Raw genomic sequence first — 25174 nt, forward strand, 5'->3', positions numbered from 1 at the left:
TGCCATTGTGTGTCGGTTGTGGAGGGAGTGAATTTTTATGCATGGGAAGCGAATGAAGTGGGATGCTTTGTCCTGGATGGTGCCAAGCTTTTGCAGTGCTGTTCAACCTGCAGTCACCCAGGCAAGTAATCTCAGCAAACCAGATGCTCCGGTTTCCTCCCACAGTCCAAAGGTGAGCAGGTTGGGTGGATTGGTCATGCTAGATTGCCCCTTGGTCCCCAAGGTGTTCGTATTCGCAGAGTGGGTGTGTGGTGCAGCAGGGATAGGTCCTGTGTGCGATTCTCTGTCGGAGAGTCGGGACAGACTCGATGGGCAGAATGGTCTCCTTCAGCACTGTCGGAATTGTACGATTCTAAGGCCATTTGACTGTGTTAGAAATTCCGTGAGAAAAAAATGGAAAACTGTGTTTGTAGAATTTACAGCATTGGGTTTATTGCAGATTAAATGTTTTTTGCTGCAAGATGATAAAAATACTTCGATATTGTAACTTGCGCTGTTGCAAACATCACTGGAAAGGTATACAAGGCTCTGCTGGGATTTGAACCAAGGATCTACTCTTTTTAAGAGGCAGGCACTTTTAACCAACTAAGTCACAGAGCCTGATACTGCTGCTCCTGCCACAGCGGAATACTGCAAATACGTGCCAGACCTGGTGGTATTTGTGAAAAAAGAGATATTACCAGATCTGGAACGTATCTGTGAAAATAGAGATAGTTCACACTTCAGATGCAGACCTTTCACGGGAATGACCGGTTCTCTCTCCACAGATGCTGTGAGATCTCTGATAGACTCATGAAAGAAAAATAATTGAATTCCACAGTGGCCCATCGAGACTGCACCGATTTCCCCGGAAACCTTTCAAATCCGCCTTTCCCCGACACCCGCCCACCAGGGTCTCAGGGGAAGTGTTCCTCAGAAATTCACAAAAGCAAGCACATCAGAGGGAATCACACACATCACTCTTCCACTCAACATTGAGCGGTTTATCGTGAGCTGGTTCCACTGACTGTTTTCAGGCGCGCATCTGGTATAAAATTAGCCGTGTTCAGGATGTGATTCACACACACAGTTTTCTGCTCTGAAGGCAGATGTGCTCCTTCTGTGGCACGAGGTGATTTTTAAAAAAATACTTCATTCATACGGGATATGTGTGCTGCTGGCCCGGGAAGCATTTATTCTCAAAATTAATTATCTTTGAGCAATTGGTGATGAATTCAGTCTTGAGCCACTGCGGTCCATGTGTTGTATGTGCACATACACTCCTGTTAGGGAGGGAGTTCCAGGATTGTGAGCCAGCCATGGGAACGGCGATATGTTTCCAAGCCAGGATGATGTGCGTCTCGGAGTGGAACTTCCAGGTGGTTGTTGTTTCTCAGCATCTGCTGCTCTTGTGCTGCCAGGTGAGAGATTTCTTGGGTTTGGATGGTGCCTCGTGAAGGAAAGAAATCACTGTTAGAAGTGGGATTAGAGCTCACACCACCAGGGAAGACTGTAACCTATACGCAGCACCTTCGATCGATCGACCAACCTGACTACATTGGCAAAAGTGTAAAATCTCTGCACAAATTGAAAACTCGATGTGTTTTTTCCATTTTTGAACCCCAGCCAGAGGCCTGTAACTGAGTCCCATCCTTCCCCAGGCCGCCGGGGGGTGAGGAGCTTCTCATTGCTGCATTGCTCTGTTTGCTCAAATCAACAAAGACCCAATCCCCGCCCCACCTGTTCCTTACACTGAGCTGTTGAGATTGTAAGATCTGAACAACGTGAAGTATCCAATTGTAGAGTTACATCCTGGTGACAGGAATATCTCTCCACGGCTGTTTTCGGAGCCGCTGAATATTTCCAGCATTTCCTCTTTCTGATTTTGTGCCATTATTACAGGAGTTCATTTACTGACAACCCAAAACTTGTCTCTTGGACGCAGCACATAACACAGGTTTTCTGTGATCTTCACACAGACAAGTTCACTCTTCACTTTCCAACACACATGCTTTAAAATCGGCTGTTTCACACTCAGCATCTTTTGGCATTGCCTTCAAATCTCACCCCACCCTCCACCCGCCCACCAGAGTGTCAGAGGTACAAGTGCTTCTTAGGAATTCACAAACGTAAGGGAATCACAGTGTTTATAAGGGAATATAAAGGGTTAATCCACACTCACAAACAGACTGATTATGTGAGAACCTCTCTCTCACATAGACACACACACAGACACGCACAAATTGAAAACTCGATGTGTTTTTTCCATTTTTGAACCCCAGCCAGAGGCCTGTATCTGAGTCCCATCCTTCCCCAGGCCGCCGGGGGGTGAGGAGCTTCTCATTGCTGCATTGCTCTGTTTGCTCAAATCAACAAAGACCCAATCCCCGCCCTATCTGTTCTTTACACATCACCACCACCACGGCAAATGGTGAAATTTAATAAAAATAAAATTCAATAAAAACATCTTACCTGGTCTGGACCTAAATGTGTCCCCCGACCCACAGCAACTTTGGTGACTCTAAGCTGCCCTCGGCGGTGACTTATCAAGCCGCTCAGTTCAAGGGCAATTTGGCATGGGCAATAATTGCGGGCCCAGCCAGCGACACCCACATCCCAGGAATGAATAAACAAAATAAATCGGTGATTCAAAATGAGGGGATACAGAAAGTTAGTTGCAGTACCAAAGGTTGACAGATACAGAATTAATTTACAAACTATGTTTCAGTTCCGGAAGCTGACATCAGAACAAGTCACTTGTACTCGCACAGTTTAACTGATAAAATCAGAAAGATCCCAATGCTCACTGAGCAGCAGATAATGCAAAACACAGTCTGAATACAGACAGATGCACCAGAAAAAGCATTCCTTCTGGTTGCCTCACAGCTTGGTCTGGCTCCTGCTCTGTCCAAGACCGCAAAAAATCTACAAAGTGTCGTAAACAAAGCCAGTTCATCACGCAAGCCAGCCTCCCATCCATTGACACTTCCCACTGCCTTGGAAAAGCAGCCAGTTTAATCAAGCAGCGACACATGCTGGACATATTCTCTTCCACCGGCTTCCGTCGAGAAAAAGGTACAAAAGTCTGAGGACAGGCACTAACCAACTAAAGAACAGCTTCTTCCCTGCTGCCATCAGAATTTTGATTGGACATATCTCGTATTAATTTGATTTTTCTCTACAAGTTGCTATGACTGTAACACTACATTGTGCACTCTCTCCTTTCCTTCTCTATGTGTGGTATGCTTCGTCTGCATAGCATGTAAGAAACAATACTTTTCACTGTGTACTAATGCAGGTGACAATAATAAATCAAATCAAATGTAATCAAAGAATATAACACAGATATAAAGGTAAAGTCGCTGTAGTCGCAAATGACCAGAGGCTGCTCATCCTCTCAAAGGGGAGAGCTTACTGGTGGTGATTTAACCTAAGGATTACCACACCTCAGGCGAGGGGCAAGATTGAGAATATCTAATGTGCTATCTAATAGCACATCTGCATTTTCTTTGCAATAAATTTGCATCAACGTCTTGATTTAGTTTTTAAATCCGAGGATGCTGTGCGGTTCTCACAGGCTGTCGTCATCTTCAATGATTTAAACACATGTTCACACATTTCCCGCTGTTCCTGCACCCACTTTTCATAGAAATCATAGAAATCATAGAAACCCTACAGTGCAGAAGGAGGCCATTCGGCCCATCGAGTCTGCACCGACCACAATCCCACCCAGGTCCTCCCCCCACATATTTACCCACTAATCCCTCTAACCTACGCATCTCAGGACTCTAAGGGGCAATTTTTAACCTGGCCAATGAACCTAACCCGCACATCTTTGGACTGTGGGAGGAAAGCGGAGCACCCGGAGGAAACCCACGCAGACACGAGGAGAATGTGCAAACTCCACACAGACAGTGACCCGAGCCGGGAATCGAACCCGGGACCCTGGAGCTGTGAAGCAGCAGTGCTAACCACTGTGCTACCGTGCCGCCCCTTTTATTTATTTATTTTTTTAAAAAAAATTTATTTTTTTAAAAGACAGCGTTTTGGCATTATACGCTGTATTTTATATTGACACGACGGTCTTCCCACCAAAACGAGTCACCTCATTCTCCATCTGCCACATGCCATCCCATTCCACCAAGCTGTCTGTGTCCTTTTGAAGTTTTTTTCTGTAACTCTTTTCACAACCACAGGACGCCCCAAAATATTTCACTGACAACAAAGTATTTTTGAAATATAATCACTGTCCCAATGCTGAACTTTTGATGTGTCTGTTCGACAACGTCAGAAATTCCCATATGGAGATGGGAAATAACTGATGTAGATGTGGCTCTGTGACCCAACGGATAGCGTGTTATTGTCTGGTGAGACATTCAACGGTAAAGCTTGAAGGAATCAGCTATTAATAAGCTGGTAAGTGGCTACAGCTGCGATGGCCGAGTGGTTAAGGCGTTGGACTTGAAATCCAATGGGGGTTTTCCCGCGCAGGTTCGAACCCTGCTCGCAGCGCGTGTGTTTATTCTCTTTCGTCATTTCTTGAAAACTGGTTGCCATTCTGATTGGATTTCGTGAAGGTATCGACAAAATATTGGGTGAAGTGATGGTAAAGAAGACAATAAGAATATCTGTTTGATTTTTGAACTTTGGGAGCGGATCGTGGCTCTGGGAGGTGTAGGGGGTGAGGACATAGGTGCGGGAGATGAATAGGACACGGTTGACCGCCCAGTCAAACACCGAGGGAGCGGGTGGAGGCATCCTGGATTCAGGAAGTTGGAGTCCATGTCAGAAGCGCCGTTTTGGAAAGAGGCATCAGGGAAACAGTTGCGACTGAGGTGAAGAAACTAGGAGAATGGGAATGGGGATGGGGTCCTTACAGGGAGCGGGGTTTCAGGATCTGTACTCGACGTGTGAGTCGGTGGGGTTTTAATTACTGGCGGTCAGTCTATCTAGAATTGGAGACAGAGAGGTCAAGGAAGGTTAGAGAAGTGTCGGAGATGGACCTTGTGAAGGAGCGAGATTGGAAATTGGAACCAAATAGTTATTTTTGTTCCAGCTGTAGACGAGGGCAGGAAGCGGCACCGATACAGTCGAAGATGTAACAGAAAAATAGGGGCGGGAAAGGGTCCTGAACAGGACTGGAACAACGGAGATTCCATATACTCCATCAAAGTGCCTGTAGCCGAACGGATGAGGTGTCTAATTTCTAGTGCTTTCAGTGCTGCTACCTGAAAATTACAGGTTCCAGCCCGGTCGCTTTATACAGAAATCTGGTGGAACCTCCTGAAAACCGAGCTCTCGCCCGTTAACTGCAATCCACCGTTCCTTCCAAACATTGCAAGGAGCTTTCTCAGATTACTTTCCTTGTAACTTTGTTCATTTAATTCTCACTCATTTTAGTATTTTTAAATTCGAACTGTTCCACAATATCTGTTTGATCTGGACAAATTATTGATGTTCCCAACGAGAACAAAATGCTTTGTATCAATCGGCTGATTGAAATTCTGTGGAGGGAATTTTAATCTCCTCAGGAAGAGGTTTAATAATGAGCTGAATGAACTGTTTCCGTTAACAGGCGTGAAAGGTTATGTCATTGGGCACTAATATTTGGGGATAGGGAGTAAATCCCACCACGGCAGCTGGTGAAATTAAATTCACTGATTTAATGCATAGAAATATGGATAGAAAACAGAAACAGGAGTGGACCATTCAGTCTAAATATATCTGGAATTGAAAGCAAGTCTCTGTAATGGCGGCCTTGAAATTCCCGTCGATTGCTTTCCCACAGAAAACATCTTCACAAAACAACAGAGAACATTTCACACAACAGGAAACACCTTTACAGAACAGAGAAAACTTCTGCTTAAGACTGATCATATTTACACAACTGGGAACACATTTACACAACAGGGAAGAATTTGACAAGAACCACAGTGAAGATCTGTCAACGGCAGAGTCCCAGTTCCACAACAGAGAGAACAGTTCCACAGCAGAGAGAACAGTCACAGGAAATACATTTCAAATGGGCGGCACGGTAGCACAGTGGTTAGCACTGCTGCTTCACAGCTCCAGGGTCCCGGGTTCGATTCCCGGCTCGGGTCACTGTCTGTGTGCAGTTTGCACATTCTCCTCGTGTCTGCGTGGGTTTCTTCCGGGTGCTCCGGTTTCCTCCCACAGTCAAAAAGATTAGTTTGATTGGCCAGGTTAAAAATTGCCCCTTATTGTCCTGAAGTGTAGATTAGCGGGTAAATATGTGGGACTGTGGTCGGTGTAGACGTGATGGGCCGAATGGCTTCCTTCTGCCCTCTATAATCCCCCCTCCCTGGGTGAGGTGCCCCTGAGCCGCCTTGCGGAAATGTCCTCTGTGTCTTTTTCTACCGCGCGGAGGCGTTTCCTGTGCGGGCTGCTGCACACCTTCCACTACCGCCTCCTCGCCTGTCGCCCAGATACACCTTGGCGGGCCTTGTTGGCGGAGGTCCCTCTACGGAGGGATCTCCCACAATTACGTCGGGGACCTGGGGTGGAGGGTGATGCATGCGGCAGTTCCGCACAACCCACTGGTTCACGGGCTCCGAAGACTGGCCTTGTGGAGTCCGTGGACCATGTCTATGTTTTGTGTCTTAGGCTGCACTTTCTTTATGTTTTCCTAAAGAACCTTTTATTGATGTTTTGTTTGCACTTCAGTCCCACGCTCCTGATCTGCGGACACCCGGTGCGGAGAGGGGAGGGTCAGGATGGCGACCTCCTCGTGAACCTGCTACTGGGCCTGGCGAAACGCGCCATTTACTGGTCCAGGCAGCGGGCGATCGAGGGGGCCGTCCATCCTGACTGTCTTCCCCTCTACCGCGGCTACATTCGCGGCCGGGTGTCCCTGGAGAGGGAGCATGCGGTGTCCACTGGCGCGGTTGACGCCTTCCGCGTCCGCTGGGCACCGCAGGGGTTGAGGTGCATTATTGACCCTAATAATCACATTTTAATTTGATGTTTTTAAGTTTCCTTTGTACTTTGATTTCTGTTCGGGCTGTTCCCCCTCTTTTTTGGAGAGCTGCCCCTTTTACTTTGTCCTGACTTAATCTGAGTTTGTTTATTTGGTTTGACCTAAAAAGAGGGCACAACGGAAGCGTGCTGGGCTTGTAACTGAGAAGTTGCTGCATCAAAACCATCCTTTGCTATTCGATTCTCACTCATAGCAAAAGGACATAGTCGGCTGCTGTCCAATTGCATATCAGGGTTTCCTTGACAGTAAATTTGCTTCGTCATCTTGATTTGTCTTACCGTGGGTGATACAGCGCATTTGTCCCAGGTTGAGCTCAATTGGCTGGATAAGTTCCTGTATCGGTTGAGATTATTGATAAAGGCCCCGCCTTCCCAGCCTTGCTTCCCGCCTGAGGTGTGAATCCTCCGGTTAAATCATCACCATTTCGCTCTCTGCTGTGTGTCCTCTCATAGCAGCCATTTCAGCCCTTGGAAAAAGCCTCCGAGAATCCACCCGATCTATACCTCTCAACATATTGTACACCTCTATCAGGTCACCTCTCATCCTTCGTCACTCCAAGGAGAAAAGGCCGAGCTCCCTCAACCTATCCTCATAAGGCATGCCAACCAATCCAGGTAACATCCTTGTAAATCTTCTCTGCACGCTTTCAATCATTTCCACATCCGCCCTGTAATGAGGCGACCAGAACTGAGCTCAGTACTCCAAGTGGGGTCTGACGAGGGTCTTGTAAAGCTGCATCATTATCTCCCGACTCCTAAACAATCCCTCGATTGATGAAGGCCAGCACACCATATGCCTTCTTAACCACCCCCTCTACCTGCGAGGCCCATTTAAGAGTCCTATGGACCCGGACCCCAAGGTCCTTCTGATCCCCTACACTGCTAAGTGTCTTACCCTTGATATTATACTCCTTCATCCCATTTGACCTGCCAAAATGGACCATTACACATTTACCTGGGTTGCAATCCATCTGCCACTTCTCTGCCCAGTCTTGCATCCTATCTATGTCACGCTGCAGCTCCTGACATCCCTCCAACCTATCCACAACACCACCAACCTTCGTGTCGTCGGCAAACTTACCAACCCATCCCTCCACTTCCTCATCCAGGTCATTTATGAAAATGACAAACAGCAAGGGTCCCAGAACAGATCCCTGGGGCACACCCACCACTGGTGACCGACCTCCATTCAGAAAAAGACCCATCTACAACCACTCTCTGCCTTCTGCAGGCAAGCCAGTTCTGGATCCACAAGGCAACAGCCCCTTGGATCCCATGCCCTCTCATTTTCTCGAGAAGTCTTGCATGGGGGACCTTATCAAACGCCTTGCTGAAGTCCATGTAAACCACATCTACCGCTTTTCCTTCGTCAATGTGTTTAGTCACATTTTCGAAGAACTCCACCAGGCTCGTAAGGCACGATTTGCCTTTGACAAAGCCGTGCTGACTACTTTTGAGCATACTAAACTTCTCTAAATTTTCATAAATCCTGTTCCTCAGGATCTTCTCCATCAAATTACCAACCACTGAGGTTAGACTCACCGGTCGGTAATTTCCTGGGCTATCCCTATTCCCTTTCTTGAATATAGGAACCACATTCACAATCCTCCAATCCTCCGGAACTTCTCCCGTCTCCATCGACAACGCAATGATCATCGCCAGAGGCTCTGCAATCTCTTCCCTCGCCTCCCACAGTAACCTGGGATACATCCCATCCGGTCCCGGCGACTTATCTATCTTGATGAGATTCAAAATTTCCAACACATCCTCTTACTTAATGTCCACATACTCAATCTTTTCAGTCCGCCTCAATCCTGTAGTACAACCACCCAGGTCTTTTCCCACCGTGAATACCGAGGTAAAATATTCATTCAGCACCTCTGCTATTTCTTCCGCTTCTGTACAGACTTTCTCACCTTCACATTTTATAGGTCCTATTCCTTCACATCTCATCCTTTTACTCTTCACATATTCATAGAACACCTTAGGGTTCTCCTTAATCTTACCTGCCAAGTCCTTCTCGTGATCCCTTCTGGCTCTCCTAATTTTTTTCTTAAGTCCCTTCCTTCAAGCCGTATACTCATCTAGATCCCTATCATCGCCTAGCTCTCTGAACCTTTTGTATGCTTTCTTTTCTTTTTGACTAGGTTCAGCGCAGCTTTCGTGCACCACAGTTCCCGTGACCAACCAAAACCTCCCTGTCTCATCGGAACGTTGTCATTCAGAACTCCAGACAAACATTCCTTGAAAATCTGCCACCTTACTTCGGTACTTTTCCTCGAGAATGCCTCCTTCCAATTTACGCCTCTAATCTCCTGCCTGATGGCTTCATATTTCCCCTTACTCCAGATAAACACTTTCCTAGCTTGCGTGATCCTATCTCTTTCGAATGCTAGCGTAAAGGAGATAGAGCTATGATCACTATCCCCAAGATACTCCCCACTGAGAGATCCGACACCTGAAAAGGCTCATTAGCCAATACCAGATCGAGTACAGCCTCTCCTCGTGTAGGCTTATCCACATGCTGTGTCAAGAAACCCTCCTGAACACACCTAACAACCTCCTCCCCATCCAAACCCCTTACCCTAGGGACATTCCAATCGATATTTGGGAAATTAAAGTCTCCCATCACGACAACCCTGTTATTACTACATCTCTCCAGGATCTGTTTCCCTATCTGCTCCTCAACATCCCTGTTACTATTGGGCGGCCTGTAGAAAACACCCAGCAAAGTTATCGACCCCTTCCCGCTCCGAACTTCCCCCCACAGAGAATCCGTAGACAATCCCTCCACGGATTCCATCTTCTCTACAGCTGTGACACTATCCCTGATCAGCAGTGCCACCCCCCACCTCCCCCCCCGCCCCCGCCCCCGCCACCCCCCCTCTTTTGCCTCCCTCTCTGTATTTTCTGAAACATCTGAAACCCAGCACCTGAAGTATCCAGGCCTGTCCCTGTCCCCAAGTCTCCATAATGGCCACCACATCACACTTCCAAGCATCGATCCACACTCTAAGCTCATGCACTTTATTCTCTACACTCCTGGCATTAAAATAGAAACATCTCAAACCTTTGGTCTGAGCTCTCCCCTTCTCCATCACCCGTCTATTCTCCCTCTTACATTGTCTACAATCCTTCTCTATTTGCAGGCTAACCTCCTCGCTCTCAGTCACCTCATCTCGATTCGCTCCCCCCAACCTTTCTAGTTTAAAGTCTCCCCAGTCGCCTCAGCCAACCTTCCTGCCAGGATGTTGGTCCCCCTGGGATTCAAGTGCCACCCGTCTTTTTTGTACAGGTTACAACTGCCCCTAAAGAGGTCCCAATGATCCAGGAACCTGAATCCCTGCCCCCTGCTCCAGTCCCTCAGCCACACATTCATCCTCCACCTCACTCCGTTCCTGCTCTCACTTTCCCGTGGCACAGGCAACAATCCTGAGTTTACTACCTTTGCGTTCCTCCTTCCCAACTGTCTACCTAACTCCCGATATTCTCTTTTCATGACCCCTTCCCTCTTCCTACCTATGTCAGCGGTACCAATATGTACCACGACCTCTGGCTCCTCTCCCTCCCACCTCAGGACATCTGGGACGCGATCAGAGACATCCCGGATCCTGACACCAGGGAGGCAGACCACCACCCGAGACTCCCGTCTGTCTCCGCAAAAACGCCTGTCCGACCCCCTTACTAATGAGTCCCCAATTAATACTGCCTTCCTCCACCTTTCCTTAGCCCTCTGAGTTACAGGGCCAGACTCTGCTCCAGACTCCACTGCTGCTTCCCCCAGGTGGGCTGTTCCCCCCAGCAGTACTCAGACAGGAGTACTTATTGTGAAGGGGCACATACACCGGGGTGCTCTCTATCACCCGAGCTTTCCCCTTCCTGGACGTTACCCACTTGTCGGCCTTTTGGCTAAGATCAAGTGTAGTATGGTCGGCAGCCCATGGTCGGCCGCACTTGGTCGAGGTCATTAGGTTACACTGAAGCTTCATATGTTTCATATGAAGCAATTTTTTAAAGCGGCATCTCGGCCTTTTGGCTAAGATGCAAATGAGCTCAGGTCTCAGGTCTCCAATCAGCTTGGCTCATGTAGATCAGGCCCAGGACAGGGTGGTTTGGTCGCTCGCCCTGTCTTGTCAGCCTGGATCTGAAATGTCTCAACTTGTTGAGACTCTGAATTGGATTTGATTTGATTGAATTGGAAAAGTATAAAAAAAAAACTTGTCTGCCTCCCGTGGCCCCGGTGTGACCACCTGCTGACAGCTCCTGTCTATCACCTCCTCATTTTCCCTAACCAAACGAAGATCATCGAGTTGCAGCTCCAGTTCTCTAACATGGTCTCTTCGGAACCGCAGCTCGACACACCCATCACAGATATGGACGTCCAAGTTTGCAAAATGCTAAAATATGATCTGCGCGTGGAAGCCGGAAGTATCCCTAAAAAATCATTGTATCATAATTTGAAATTTATAACTTCGGAAACAATTGCAAACAATCAATTTACCCAGAGACAAAATCCAAAGACCGAATACAGTAAAGCGCCGTGAGTCTGACGTGATTTGAACGCGCAACCATCGGATCTGGAGTTAGAAGCGCTATCGTTGTACCACAAACTCACGCTAACAGCATCTTTCGACATCTGGCTTATTTTCTGTGAATTGAAAATCAGACAGGGACCAGAGAGGATAACTGTCTCTCTCTTTACTTTCTGTTGATTTGAATCGAATGGAAGAGTAACAGCGAACCGAAATTAACGAGAGAGCAGAAACACAACATTATCCTGCGGGAGAAATGCGTTTCTTTCTAAGAACACAAGAGCTGGTTGGGGGCATAGTGACTGCATGACGAGGTGGCCCAGTGGTTAAGGCGATGGACTGCTAATCCATTGTGCTCTGCACGCGTGGGTTCGAATCCCATCCCCGTCGGAAATATATTGACATTGATCCACTTATTGAGGGTCAACTTATGTTGAAGTTCACGAACCAAGGTGAAGTTGAGGTTCAGAGTTCCACAGGTTTGAGGGTGAATAATCCAGCACCATTCCATATCCCTCATCCAAATGAAAAACCAAAAGAGAACTCGAGCTTGAAATCAGGACACCAGCTTTGGACAGGAGTTTGCCACCATGAAAACATGTGGTTTCAGAAGCTCCAAACACCAGCTTCATTTGCGGCACCAGTGACAGATTTTGTTTTTAGAGAATCGGCCGTTCCGCCATGAAAATTAGTGCCGGGTTAGGTGCAATGGTCATGGTAAGTTGCCCCTTAGTGGTCAGGAGCGTTAGCTCGTGAAATACGTGATTGTTCACGATTGTTGTTGGCGCAGATTCTTCTGTCCTGCAGGGATTCTACAACGTTCGGGGCGGCAGTTTCACTCCTCTGAGAATATTCACAACTGTTCTCTGATAACATTAAAACTTCTACCCAGTCAATGCCTGTTTGAGAAATGGCCATGAATAGGGCTGACATTGAAACGGTTCATATTGAATTAGTTACAGCAAATTGATTCTTGAAGAGGTGTTAATATAATGCTTTCAGAGAGACTGTCATAACATCTTAAAAGATCAGTTGCCCTTGTTTTTCCTTTGTTCGGTAATTTTGTGAATCTATTGGGAGCGGGTGCATTTGGTCAATATTTGTGCCTCTTGCTTGGCCAGCTCCGCGGCAACAGCAGCTCCATTCCTGTCCAGATGCGTGGACACAAACAGCAAATCCGAATTATTGTTCACTGCTGCCATCCCCTGGCTGAACGCGAGTTGTGCAACATGGTTACCATTCGTTCAGAACCTTTTTGGATTGGAGTGAAATAACATGAACATGGTTCTCACCGATTAAAATGAGTGCAAAACATGATATTAATCAAGTTCCATGTCTCAGAGATCTGCTTTCTGACTGGGCGATCCTGCTCACCCCGATCTACCGGAAAATGTAAAACGTAAAACTCCCAGACCTGAAATATCTGTTACAAGATTCTCTAATCTCTGATTTCTCTGCCACTTCATTGCTCCTGTGTTCGTTCTATAAATACAGAGGGGACGGCAGAGGCAGGTGAGCGGGTTGGTGGTGTAGTTGTGACTGTGCGAGCAGTTGACCAAGGGCCAGTTCCTGACCATCACAATGGTGACTTACTTAATTAGCTATCGCAGGTCAGTCCCTCCTAAAATGAAATTCACTGAATATTCTCATTATTAATGAGTTACTGACGGAAAATCCAACTCCAATTTGTTTTCAGTGTAAAATTTCAATGGAAGAACAGGCCTCAAAATTAATCCATGAGTTCTCAGTCAGAAACAACAGTAAAAAGATCAAATAATCTGTCCAGAAAAACGAGACAAGCCAAGTTCAGTTTACAAACTGTGCTCTGGACACACCTGTGAAATCAGCAACTAAGCTAGTTCCGTAATTATAACTAATGAAAATAACAGGTACTGAAACAGTGAGCGATGGTGGCATAGTGGTGAGTATAGCTACCTTCCAAGCAATTGACCCGGGTTCGATTTCTGGCCACCGTATATGTTGAACCTTATCCATGGCCTCTTGCGTTTCAAAGCATGTGGACAAAAACAGTTCGAACGCAACAATAAAATAAAATGGATTTTCCGCTTGAGTTTTTTTTCGGACGGAAAATTCGGCTTCAATTTCTTTATACTGCAAAATATATTGAAATAGAAGAAAAGTCTCTGAACTAATAAATGAGTTCTCAGTCAAAGATAAAGATATCAACAAAAAAATCAGATGAACAAATTTCAGCTCACACACTGTGCTCTGCACAATCCTGGTGCCTGATGAATTTAATATGAACGTTGCTGAGGTGGTTATATCATTCTTACAACCTTCGAAACCTGCTCGCAGAGGCTGTCATTGGAAATGCTTCATTGGTTTCTCCAGGGCAGTTCACAAGAATGATTCCTAATTCTCAGTGGTTTTTTTCTATGAAGACCTGGATCTGTGCTGTGGGCCGGGTGCAGGATGTTGGTATTGGAATGAGCATCACGGTGTTCTCACAAGGCATGGCCAAGATGGGCCGAATGGATTCTGTGCTCTAACTTCCATGAGAAAAACAATGACGTGAGAAGAAAGAAAAATAGCAGCATAGGAACAAAACAAGGTCTCATGTCAGAGGAAGATTCTTGTGTAATGACACACAGAACATAAGAAATACATTTCACCAGAATACATTGAAAAAATGAGAATTTCAAAATGCTGCTTAGATGATATGACATCGTGTTCATTCAAACACATTGTAACAAGCTGGGCGTTGGGTATTCCTGGTGACAACAGTTTGGGAATGAAAGGAGCAGGTGAAAAATAGGGAGGAATAGCATATCGGAACTTTATCGAAAGAGGATTCTTGAGAATAATAAGACATCAGTTGAAATTCCATGTTAGAATTGATTTCAAAATGTCTATGGATTAAGTGATCACTTTGCTCAGGACTCCAAACACAAGCGATAAAGTGGTGGAATATATTCAGAGATTAGAGAATTTTGGTCGAAATCGATGTTGCTTTAAAAGACCTCTAATCATTTCTGACAGATTGAACCCAGCTGGGCAGCTCATTCAGAAAGCAGTTGTTGTCTTGTTTACGCACAAGATATATTTCTGGTACAATATGTCCCAGGCCAACAAGATGATATCCGAGAGTGTGTGGAAAATCTGTGTGAGAGTCAGAACTGGATCCGAAATGAAACCAGTGGTGGCGGCACAGAGCAACTTAAAGGCAGAGAGCCGACGGAGCAGAGACAAGCTGCTGTCAGCTCCCGGATCCTCCAGCCTCTCTGTGTTTCTCTCTCCTCACAAACTCTTCCATTGCAATTAAAATTGGACACTCCAGATTCTCAGACTGACTTATTTCTGTTACTGAAACCCGACTATTTCCTGTTGAGAAAGTTCCATCCGAATTCAAGGCGGCAATTTCCATTTCAACCCCCTCTTTGCTGCATTGATCGCGCTCTCTCAGTCAAACGCTGACTTATTCGCCGTTTGTCAACTGAAATCTTGAAATGGACTAACATTTTCCATTATATTCTCTCTTCAGGTCTGAGCAGTGGAGCAGCGCGATCCTATGACAGGGAAATCTTGTGATTTGACACAAGAAGGACTGGGAAATCCGGCGCTGAGAGCGGACACACAAACACAGTAACATTAGTCTAACCCAGTCGCCCCTTCAACACACTCTCGCTGACACAATGTTCACATCTGTACATTGACAGGTCAAACTGTGCCTCAGATTGACAGCTCCAAGTCCAGGCTTTCCTCTCCTCTCGCTCTGTGTTGTGGATTCTCGGGGATTAGTTCGAGTTTCCCAGCTCAGTAACTGTTAAAGCCTCTGAGGCCCGCGATGCTCACAGTGGCTGTTCCCCAGATTCAGGGGGCTGCAGCCAATCAGAGCTGGGTTAACCCAGAACTGGTTGAAATTATGACCTTGTTCACAAACTGAATTCTATTTAGTCAGATGAAGATACCGATTGTGTGCATTCAGACACTAAACAATATTCAGCCTTCATACAGACTTGATGAGAGGGGGTGGAGGGATAGACAGCTCGGCTAGATTATGTAACAGTGCCAAAAATCCTTGTAAATTCCGGCTTGGACAAACAGAAGCTGCAGTCTGAGCTCTCACTGATATTGTAGCAGAGACACATTATTCATCCCACATTCAGGAACAGTGCTGCGTTCTGACAGAAACTATTGGAAAGGCAACAGAACAAAGGATCCTGACAGTATGAAGTAGGCAATTTGGCCCATCGAGTCTGTGTTGACCACAATCCCACCCAGGCCCTATTCCCATAGCCCCACACATTTACCCGGCTAATCCCCCTGACAATATGCATTCAATCCCATTGACATTTAGCATGGTCAATCAACCTCACCCGCACATCTTTGGACTGTGGGAGGAAACAAGAGAACCCGAAGGAAACCCACGCAACACGGGGAGAAAATGCAAACTCCACACAGACAGTGACCCAAGGTCGGTAATAGAACCCGGGACCCTGGTATTGTGAGGTAGTAGTCTGAGTCACACCTCAGCAACCTCAGCACACCTCACCACCTCAGCAACGTTCATATTAAATTCATCAGACAGTCACAACGACTGTCCCGATGACTGTGCCACCGTGACACTCTGAGTGGTCCAGTTCTCAACAGTGTGCAGGATCAGAGGGACCTGAGGTTCAGAGAGATTTTTGAAGGTGAGAGGAGATTTTGAGAGAGTCGTTTGGGAAGTGGATTGGATCCTTGGGTTCAGTAGTGGAGACTTGGAGTATAAAAACAGGGAAGTTATGATCAATCTTTATAAAGCTCTGTTTAACTGCGGCTGCTTCAGGATTGCATCCAGATCTGGGAACCAGGCTTTAGAAAGTGTGTGAGGGTTCTTAGGAGGGAGAAAAGGAGATTTACTGGTTTGGATCCAGCGATGAGGGACTTTGGCTATAAAGTTTGGTCGGATAATTCGGAGTTTCTCCCTTTGCAGCAAACGAGATTGAGTGATGCTGTAAGAGACGTGCAAAAGAGTGCAACATATTGAATTAAGGTACACAGGGGAAGTTGCTGCATTAGCTGCGAGCAGAAGGATTCGGGGACAGATATTGAATATTGAAGACGGGATGTATAGGAGGCATAGGATCCCGACAGTGCGATATGAGGCCATTCGGCCCTGTGATTCTGCACCGCCTCTCCAACAGAGACTCCCTCCCTATCCCTGTGACCCCGTAATTACCCTGCTAATCCCCCTGACACTAAGGGTCAATTTGGCCTGGTCAATCCACCTAATCTGCACATCGTTGAAGATGAGAGGAAACCGGAGCACCCGAAGGAAACCAAGGCAGACACGGGGAGAACGTGCAAACTCCACACAAAGGGTGATCTGGACTCGAAACGTCAGCTCCTTCTCTCCTTATAGATGCTACCAGACCTGCTGAGATTTTCCAGCATTTTCTCTTTCGGTTTCAAACTCCACACAGACAGGCACCCAAGAATGTTAGAACTGGACTGTAGTTTTCCGCACGTTACAGCAGCTGGAGTTTTCCCTTCAATTTTCTGGTATCTGGAAATCAGCGGAATATCCAAAAATAGAACTGACAATGAGTATAACCGCCGTAGTTATTCACATGGCACTAACACCCGGCGCAGTGCTGCATGTGTTGACTGCGTGGCCTAATGGATAAGGCGTCTGACTTCGGTGATCATGACGATGATATCAGAAGATTGCTGGTTCGAGTCCTGTCGCGGTCGCTTGATGCAGAAATCTGGCGGTGTTTCTGGAAAACCATGTTGGCTGTCGTCAGCTGAAAGTTCTGCATCTTTTTTGGAAACATTGCAGGGCGCCTTGTCAGAAAGTATTTCCTTGTTGTTTTGTTCATTCAATTTTCTCATATTAATTTATTGAGCTCCTAAGAAATCAATCTCATCTGTGAAATCTTATTAAAACTTAAAAAAACAGCTAATGTGACGCCACTGTTTAAAAAAGGTCGACAAAAGGCAGGTAACTACAGGCCGGTTAGCTTTACGTCCGTCGTTGGGAAATTGCTGGAATCCATCATTAAAAAAGAAATAGCAGGGCACCTGGAAAAAAATGGTTTGATCAAGCAGATGCAGCATGGATTCATGAAGGGAAAGTCGTGTTTGACGAATTTACTGGATTTTTTTGAAGATGTAATGAGTGCGGTTGACAGAGGGGAACCGGTGGATGTGGTGTTTTTGGATTTCCAGAAGGTGTTCGATAAGGTGCCTCACAAAAGGTTGCTGCAGAAGATTAAGGTACATGGAGTTGGGGGTAAAGTGTTAGCGTGGATTGAGGCTTGGCCATCGAACAGGAAGCAGAGAGTTGGAATAAATGGGTGCTGTTCTGGTTGGCAGTTGGTGACTAATGGCGTGCCGCAGGAATTGGTGCTGGGGCCTCAACTGTTTATCATATACAAAGATGATCTGGAGGAGGGGACCAAGTGTAGGGTAACAAAGTTTGCGGACGACACAAAGATGAGTGGGAAAACGAATTGCGTGGAGGATGCAGAAAGTCTGCAGAGAGATTTGGATAGGCTAAGTGATTGGGTGAGGATCTGGCAGATGGAGTATAACGTTGACAAGTGCAAGGTTATCCACTTTGGAAGGAATGATAGTAAAATGGACTATTATTTAAATGGTGAAAAATTACAACATGCTACTGTGCAGAGGGACCTGGGGGTCCTTGTGCATGAATCGCAAAAACTCAGTTTGCAGGTGCAGCAGGTGATCAAGAAGGCAAATGGAATGTTGGTCTTTATCATGAAGGGGATGGAGTATAAAAGCAGGGAGGTCTTGCTGCAATTGTACAAGGTACTGGTGAGATCACAACTAGAGTACTGTGGGCAATTCTGGTCCCCTTATTTGCGGGAGGATATATTGGCCTTGGAGGGAGTACAGAGAAGGTTCACCAGGTTGATACCGGAGATGAGGGGGTTAGCTTATGAGGAGAGATTGAGTAGATTGGGCCTGTACACGTGGGAGTTTAGAAGGCTGAGGGGAGATCTTATGCAGACATATAAGATAATGAAGGGGCTAGACAGGGTAGAGGCAGAGAGATTCTTTCCACTTAGAAAGGAAACAAGAACTAGAGGACACAGCCTCAAAATGAGGGGGAGTCAATTTAGAACAGAGTTGAGGAGGAACTTCTTCTCTCAGAGGGTCGTGAATCTCTGGAATTCTCTGCCCATTGAAGCAGTGGAGGCTACCTTGTTAAATATGTTTAAGTCACAAATAGATAGATTTCTGATCAATAAGGGAATTAAGGGGTTTGGGAAGTGGGCGGGTAAGTGGAACGAAACCACTGTCAGATCAGCCATGATCTTATTGAATGGCGGGGCAGGCTCAAGGGGCTAGATGGCCGACTCCTGCTCCCATTTTTATGTTCTTATGGATGCTCCCGAATGGAGCAACAGCTTTGCAGCAATAGGTTTAATAGAGTTTTGTGGGGGGAATTCTCATCTCCACAGGAAGAGGTTTAATAATGAACTGAACGAACTGTTTCTGTTTACAGGGATGAACGTCAATGTCATTGGGCTGGTAATCCAGAGGCCCGCACTAATCTTTGCGGACACGGAGAGAATCCCACCATGGCAGCTGGTGAAATGTAAATTCACTGATTTGATCAATCTGGAATTGAAAAACTAATCTCAGTGATGGCCGCCTTGAAACTACTGTCAATTGTTGTAAAACCTTGTCTCGTTCACCAGTGCATTTTAGATAAAGAAGTCTGCCCTCCTTACCTGGTCTGGCCACATGTGCCTCCAGACACAGAGCAATGTAGGTGACTCTTACCTGCCCTCTGAAATTGCCGAACAAGCCATTCTCACTTGAAGGGCAATTAGGGAAGGGCAACAAATGTTGTTCCTGCGGGTGACACCCATAGCCCATAAAAAGAAGTATCCTCAAGAACAAAGGAAAGGCCTGGTAAAGTTTTGACTGTTTGCATCTTTCTTTTCTTGTAATAACAAGGCTGAGGGGTGGCCTGATGCTGGGCTTTAAATCAGTGAAAGGTTTTGAAAAAATTCATTTCGATAAAATAGGCCAGAGAAGGGAAGATAAGAATGTATCTCACTCTCATACATGTCGTTGACAGTTGGTGATATTAGCACAATGATGTAACTGCTCCAGTGTATCAGCGAATCCTAAGAGTGTGAGAGAAATTCCATCAGCAATGCTTCACCGACGTCCTCCAGATTGAAGCGAGGCAGCATTCATGCTGATGACTGGGAGTTTGTTACTCATCCTTCAAAATGGCCAAAACCAGTCCCCCAAGCTGCAGCACGCTTTGAGTCACAAGATCTTAATGATGAGGCAGAATGGCGGCAGAGAAGAAAGAAACAGGAAGCAAATCCTGCACTCCGGATCCCACCGTCTCGTCGGACATCCTGTCCCATGTGTCCAAAGATCTGTGGGCCGAGAATCGCCCTGTTCACTCATAGGAGAAACTCACGGCCCTGAGTGGATGCCATCCTCGAATCAAACGACAGACAGCGATAACAACTGTTTGCTACAAAATAACTGTCATTAAAAGCCACGTCAAACATTAGTATTGTTAAAACTTCCCACCGCCAACAGAATGTGAACAATTCTTGCCTGTTGTGTCCCTCTCTAATCTGTGAGCTTTGCTCTACCCGAGTGTGCTGACATCTACTGGCCGGAAAACAGACCTTCAACAGAGGGAAGATATTCACATCAATTTTCGGTGTTGCAGGAACAGGTCAATGTGAAGAGTTAATGATGGGATGAGATAGGATCGACCTCGTTATTTAATCATTAACTATAAAAATCACTATTAAATTATCATTGAGTCGGCAGCATTGCAAACTGCTATCGTCTCGAACATTGGAGACGATTTGCACAGCTGTAATTAATGGAAATCTGGATAGGTGTTGGAGGGAGAAAGGATTTCAGAGACAAATAGGTAATGTTACATGAAATAGTCTGGATGGAGGGTCGTGTCAATCAGTTTATCAATGAGAACAAATTGTTCCAATTCCATTTAGGTATATTATTTGTCGTAGGTAAAGATACCTCTGAGTCTATTCGTAGGTCAAAATACTTTGGTTTATTTGCACAATTGTGGGAGACCGTCCGCTGCCTAACATGGCCTCAGATGTCTCAGCAAATACAGGCTAAAAACATACATTTATCCCCCTCTTTGCACGTACGCAGTTTCCCAGTCCTCACAGGTTCCCAGGCAGTTGCACATCTTCCTGTGTGAACCTTGCTGCCTTGGCATTTTCTTTACGGTTATCCCAAGGCCGTGGGTGTTGTTGTTCTCTGTGAGCACAGGTGGGGTATCTTACAAACGTACAAAGTTACAGTCTTCGTACAAACCAGTTAATTGGCATACAACAGTTTATATACGTTCGTAGGTCATTGTATAATGTATATCGGTACAGGTTATGATGAAGGTATCATTATACGTCAGAGAAGGCCTACACATAGGCCTCAACTGTTACACAGCAATACATAATTAAAGAATACAAAATGGCGGGTTAGCCACATTCTTGAACAGAAAAACATACAACAGCTGTGCTCTTATCTGTTCTGGATACATGAGCATGAAAACACCCTAACGTAAACATGAGTTCTACAGTATTTCTCACACAAGCTCTAAATATCCACAGAGGTCACTGTGACACTTCAAGTATTGAAGTTCATTAACCCATTCCCGACTTCTGAATTACTCCAGATTTACAAAGTGTCTCAGAGGCTGGAGATAATGAATAAATCCCCACTCACATTGTGAAGAGTATCACAGGATGAATCAGTCACTCATAGTTTGAACCAGGGTAGGACTGACTCAGTTAATGGTAGGGCATTGGGGAGAGTTACAGAACAAAGAGATCGAGGGGTGCATATTCATAGCTCCTTGAAAGTGGAGTCACAGGTGGACACAGTGGTGAAGAAGGCATTCGGCATGCTTGGTTTCATTGGTCAGAACATTGAATACAGGAGTTGGAAGATCTTGTTGAAGTTGTACAAAACATTGGTAAGGCCACACTTGGAATACTGTGTGCAATTCTGGTCATCTTATTATAGAAAGGATATTATTAAAGTAGAAAGAGCGCAGAAAAGATTTATAGGATACTACTGGGACTTGATGGATTGAGTTATAATGAGAGGCTGGATAGACTGGGACTTTTTTCTCTGGAGCGTAGGAGGATGAGGGGTGGTCTTATGGAGGTCTATAAAATAATGAGGGGCACAGATCAGCAAGATAGTCAATGTCTTTTCCAAAAGGTAGGGGAGTCTAAAACTAGAGGGCATAGGTTTCAGGTGAGAGGGGAGAGATACAAAAGTGTCCAGAGGGGCAATTTCTTCACACAGAGGGTGGTGAGTGTCTGGAACAAGCTGCCAGAGGTAGTGGTAGAGGCGGGTACAATTTTGTCTTTTAAAAAGCATTTAGATAGTTACATGGGTACGATGGGTATAGAGGGATATGGGCCAAATGCGAGCAATTGGGATTAGCTGAGGGGTTTTAAAAAAAACAAGCGGCATGGACAAGTTGGGCCGAATGGCCTGTTTCCATGCTGTAAACCTCCATGACTCTCAACCTCAATACACACCCGCAGTGACTGACAGATAAACTATGAATTCCACACTCAAATCCTGCACCACTAACCAAGTGACACAGAATGATTCCGACACCCATACACACAGAATAGTTACAGCACAGGAAAAGATCATTCGACCCTTTGTGTCTGGGAGTTGTCTTTCAATAGAAGCACAGCGATCCCAATCCACAGCATGAAAGCATGGGAGCAAAACTTGCAGAAGACACAATATATATAGGAATGTAAGTTGTGGGGAGAACGGAAGGAGCTTGCAGATGGTGAAAGATGGGCTCTGAGCATGGAACTAGAAGATAATGTGAAGTTATTCACTTCGGCAGGAACCAAACAAAATTAGATTATTACTCAGATATGGAACGGCTGCAGATTTCCAATGTGCAGAAGGATCTCGGTGTTCTAGTGCATGAGGCGCAAATAATTAGTATGCAGGTATAGCAAGTAATAAAGAAGGTTAATGGAATGTTTGCTTTGTTACAAACATTTGACCATGTAAGAAAATAATGTCATGCTTCAGTCGGGAGTCGAACAACACCAGGTTAAAGTCCAACAGGCTTATTTGGTAGCAAACACCAATAGCTTTTCACTAGCCACGAGCATCGACACAGACATCAAATTTCTACACTGAAAGCTAGTGGCGTTTGCTACCAAATAAACCTGTTGGACTTTAACCTGGTGTTGTTCGACTCCTTACTGTGTTTACCCCAGTCCAACGCTGACATCTCCACATCATGCTTCAGTTGTACAGGACATTGGTGAAGGATCAAGTATATTAGAAACATAGAAACATAGAAAACTACAGCACAAAACAGGCCCTTCAGCCCCACAAGTTGTGCCGAACATATCCCTACCTTTTAGGCCTACCTATAACCCTCCATCATATGGAGAAAATGAAGAAAGGTTTTCAAGAATGTTCACCCACGCAACCGGACTGTAAACTTGTCCCAATAAACCAGTCAGGCCTGTCCATTGTTTCCCGTAAGAAGTCTCACAACACCAGGTTAAAGTCCAACAAGTTTATTTGGTAGCAAATACCATAAGCTTTCGGAGCAATGCTCCTTCGTCAGATGGAGTGGACAGAGACCACTCCATCTGACGAAGGAGCATTGCTCCGAAAGCTTATGGTATTTGCTACTAAATAAACCTGTTGGACTTTAACCTGGTGTTGTGAGACTTCTTACTGTGCTTACCCCAGTCCAACGCCGGCATCTCCACATCATTGTTTCCCATGTCAGGGACCTTGCTTCATGTGTTCAACTGTATATTTGTCAGAAAGAAATTGCAGTCTGACAAAGCTGGGGGAGGGGGGTGGGGGGGTGGGGGGGGGGGGGGGGGGTCACTGTTTGGTTTTGAATTGATTATATTTAAACTGTGCTCCAGGTGTTTCACTGGGCAGAAAGTGAATCTTTGTAATGTTGTTCGGCATTCCATTCCAGAGGTAGTTAACACTATAAAGAGGGGTTTTTGGAGAAGCTGTCCATGTTTGATTAGACACTCGGACCAGGTTTCATGAATCTAAGGATACTGAAGGGAATTATCAATGTAATTGCAAAGAGACTGGAAATAATTTTCCAATCTTCGGACTTACCAAAAGCAACAATGTTTTCAACTGACTGTGTTGAGTACTTTGCAGTGGTAACCGAGAGGGTTGTTGAGGGTAATGCTCTTGATGTGGTTTACATAGAATTCCAAAGGCATTGAAAATGTTTCATACCGCATATGAAAAACAATGTGGTGAAATGTGAAATGATTTGTGTTGAAGGAAGAACCAGATACAAAACCTAAAATACATGGCTCAATTCTAAAGAGGCAGGTCCATAGATATATCTACCAAGTTGTCAGGTTTGGTGAGGCGAGTGGTTAGAATAAATCAGTAAGAAGTCTCACAACACCAGGTTAAAGTCCAACAGGTTTATTTGGTAGCAAATACCACAAGTTTTTGGAGCGCTGCTCCTTCGTCAGATGGGGTGGAAATGTGCTCTCAAACAGGGCACAGACACAAAATCAAGTTACAGAATACTGATTAGAATGCGAATCCCTAAAGCCAGCCAGGTCTTAAAGGTACAGACAATGTGGGTGGAGGGAGCATTAAACACAGGTTAAAGAGATGTGTATTGTCTCCAGACAGAATAGCTAGTGAGATTCTGCAAGCCCAGGAGGCAAACTGTGGGGGTTACTGATAATGTGACATAAATCCAACATCCCGGTTTAGCCCGTCCTCATGTGTGCGGAACTTGGCTATCAGTTTCTGCTCAGCGACTCTGCGCTGTCGTCTGTCATGAAGGCCGCCTTGGAGAACGCTTACCTGACGATCCAAGGCTGAATGCCCATGACTGCTGAAGTGCTCCCCCACAGGAAGAGAACAGTCTTGCCTGGTGATTGTTGAGCGGTGTTCATTCATCCGTTGTCGTAGCGTCTGCATGGTTTCCCCAATGTACCATGCCTCGGAACATCCTTTCCTGCAGCGTATCAGGTAGACAATGTTGGCCGAGTTGCAAGAGTAGGTACCATGTACCTGGTTGATGGTGTTCTCACGTGAGATGATGGCATCCGTGTCGATGAGAATAAATCAGACAGTGACCTGAATTTTACCAATGGGGGCACAGAGTACATGCAGGAAACATTGTGTTTGGCTTCAAGTGGATTCTTGTTTCCCTTTTTTTGGATAGCAAATTTTAAGAAGATTATAAAAGTATTAGGGGCAGCACAGTGGCACAGGGGCATCATGGTGGCACAGGGGTGGCACAGTGGTTAGCTCTGCTGCCGTACAGCGCCAGGGACCTGGTTTCAAATCCCGGTTTGGATGACTGTCTGTGTGGAGTCTGCATATTCTCCCCATGTCTGCGTGGATTTCCCCCTGGTGCTCTGCTTTCCTCCCACAGTCCAAAGATGAGTGGGTTAGGTGGATTGGCTATACTAAATTGCCACCTAGTGTCAGAGGGACAAGCTACGGTAAATGCATGGAGTTTTTGGGATAGGGACGGGAAATTCCACCATCTGCCATGGTGGGATTCGAACCCACGTCAACAGAATATTAGCTGAGTTTCTGGATTGATAGTCTAGCGATAATACACTCAGCCGCCGCTTCCCGAGCAATGGTGCGAAAGTGATGAGCATAGCTGCTTT

The 25174-nt window shown here is 45.8% G+C and overlaps 3 non-coding genes across 3 annotated transcripts; all 3 read left to right on the forward strand.

Annotated features, from left to right (window-relative positions):
* The first annotated feature begins 4408 nt into the window (after positions 1–4408).
* On the forward strand, positions 4409–4491 carry trnas-uga (transfer RNA serine (anticodon UGA)). Its single transcript has one exon. It is a non-coding gene; the product is annotated as a tRNA-Ser (tRNA).
* Positions 4492–11815: 7324 nt separating this feature from the next.
* Positions 11816–11897, forward strand: trnas-gcu (transfer RNA serine (anticodon GCU)). Its single transcript has one exon. It is a non-coding gene; the product is annotated as a tRNA-Ser (tRNA).
* A 5218-nt stretch (positions 11898–17115) lies between these two features.
* Positions 17116–17204, forward strand: trnar-ucg (transfer RNA arginine (anticodon UCG)). The gene is given in 2 exon segments: positions 17116–17152; positions 17169–17204. It is a non-coding gene; the product is annotated as a tRNA-Arg (tRNA).
* Positions 17205–25174: the final 7970 nt, after the last annotated feature.

The sequence above is a fragment of the Mustelus asterias genome, unplaced genomic scaffold (genome assembly GCF_964213995.1).
Source record: "Mustelus asterias unplaced genomic scaffold, sMusAst1.hap1.1 HAP1_SCAFFOLD_152, whole genome shotgun sequence".
Lineage (NCBI taxonomy): Eukaryota > Metazoa > Chordata > Chondrichthyes > Carcharhiniformes > Triakidae > Mustelus > Mustelus asterias.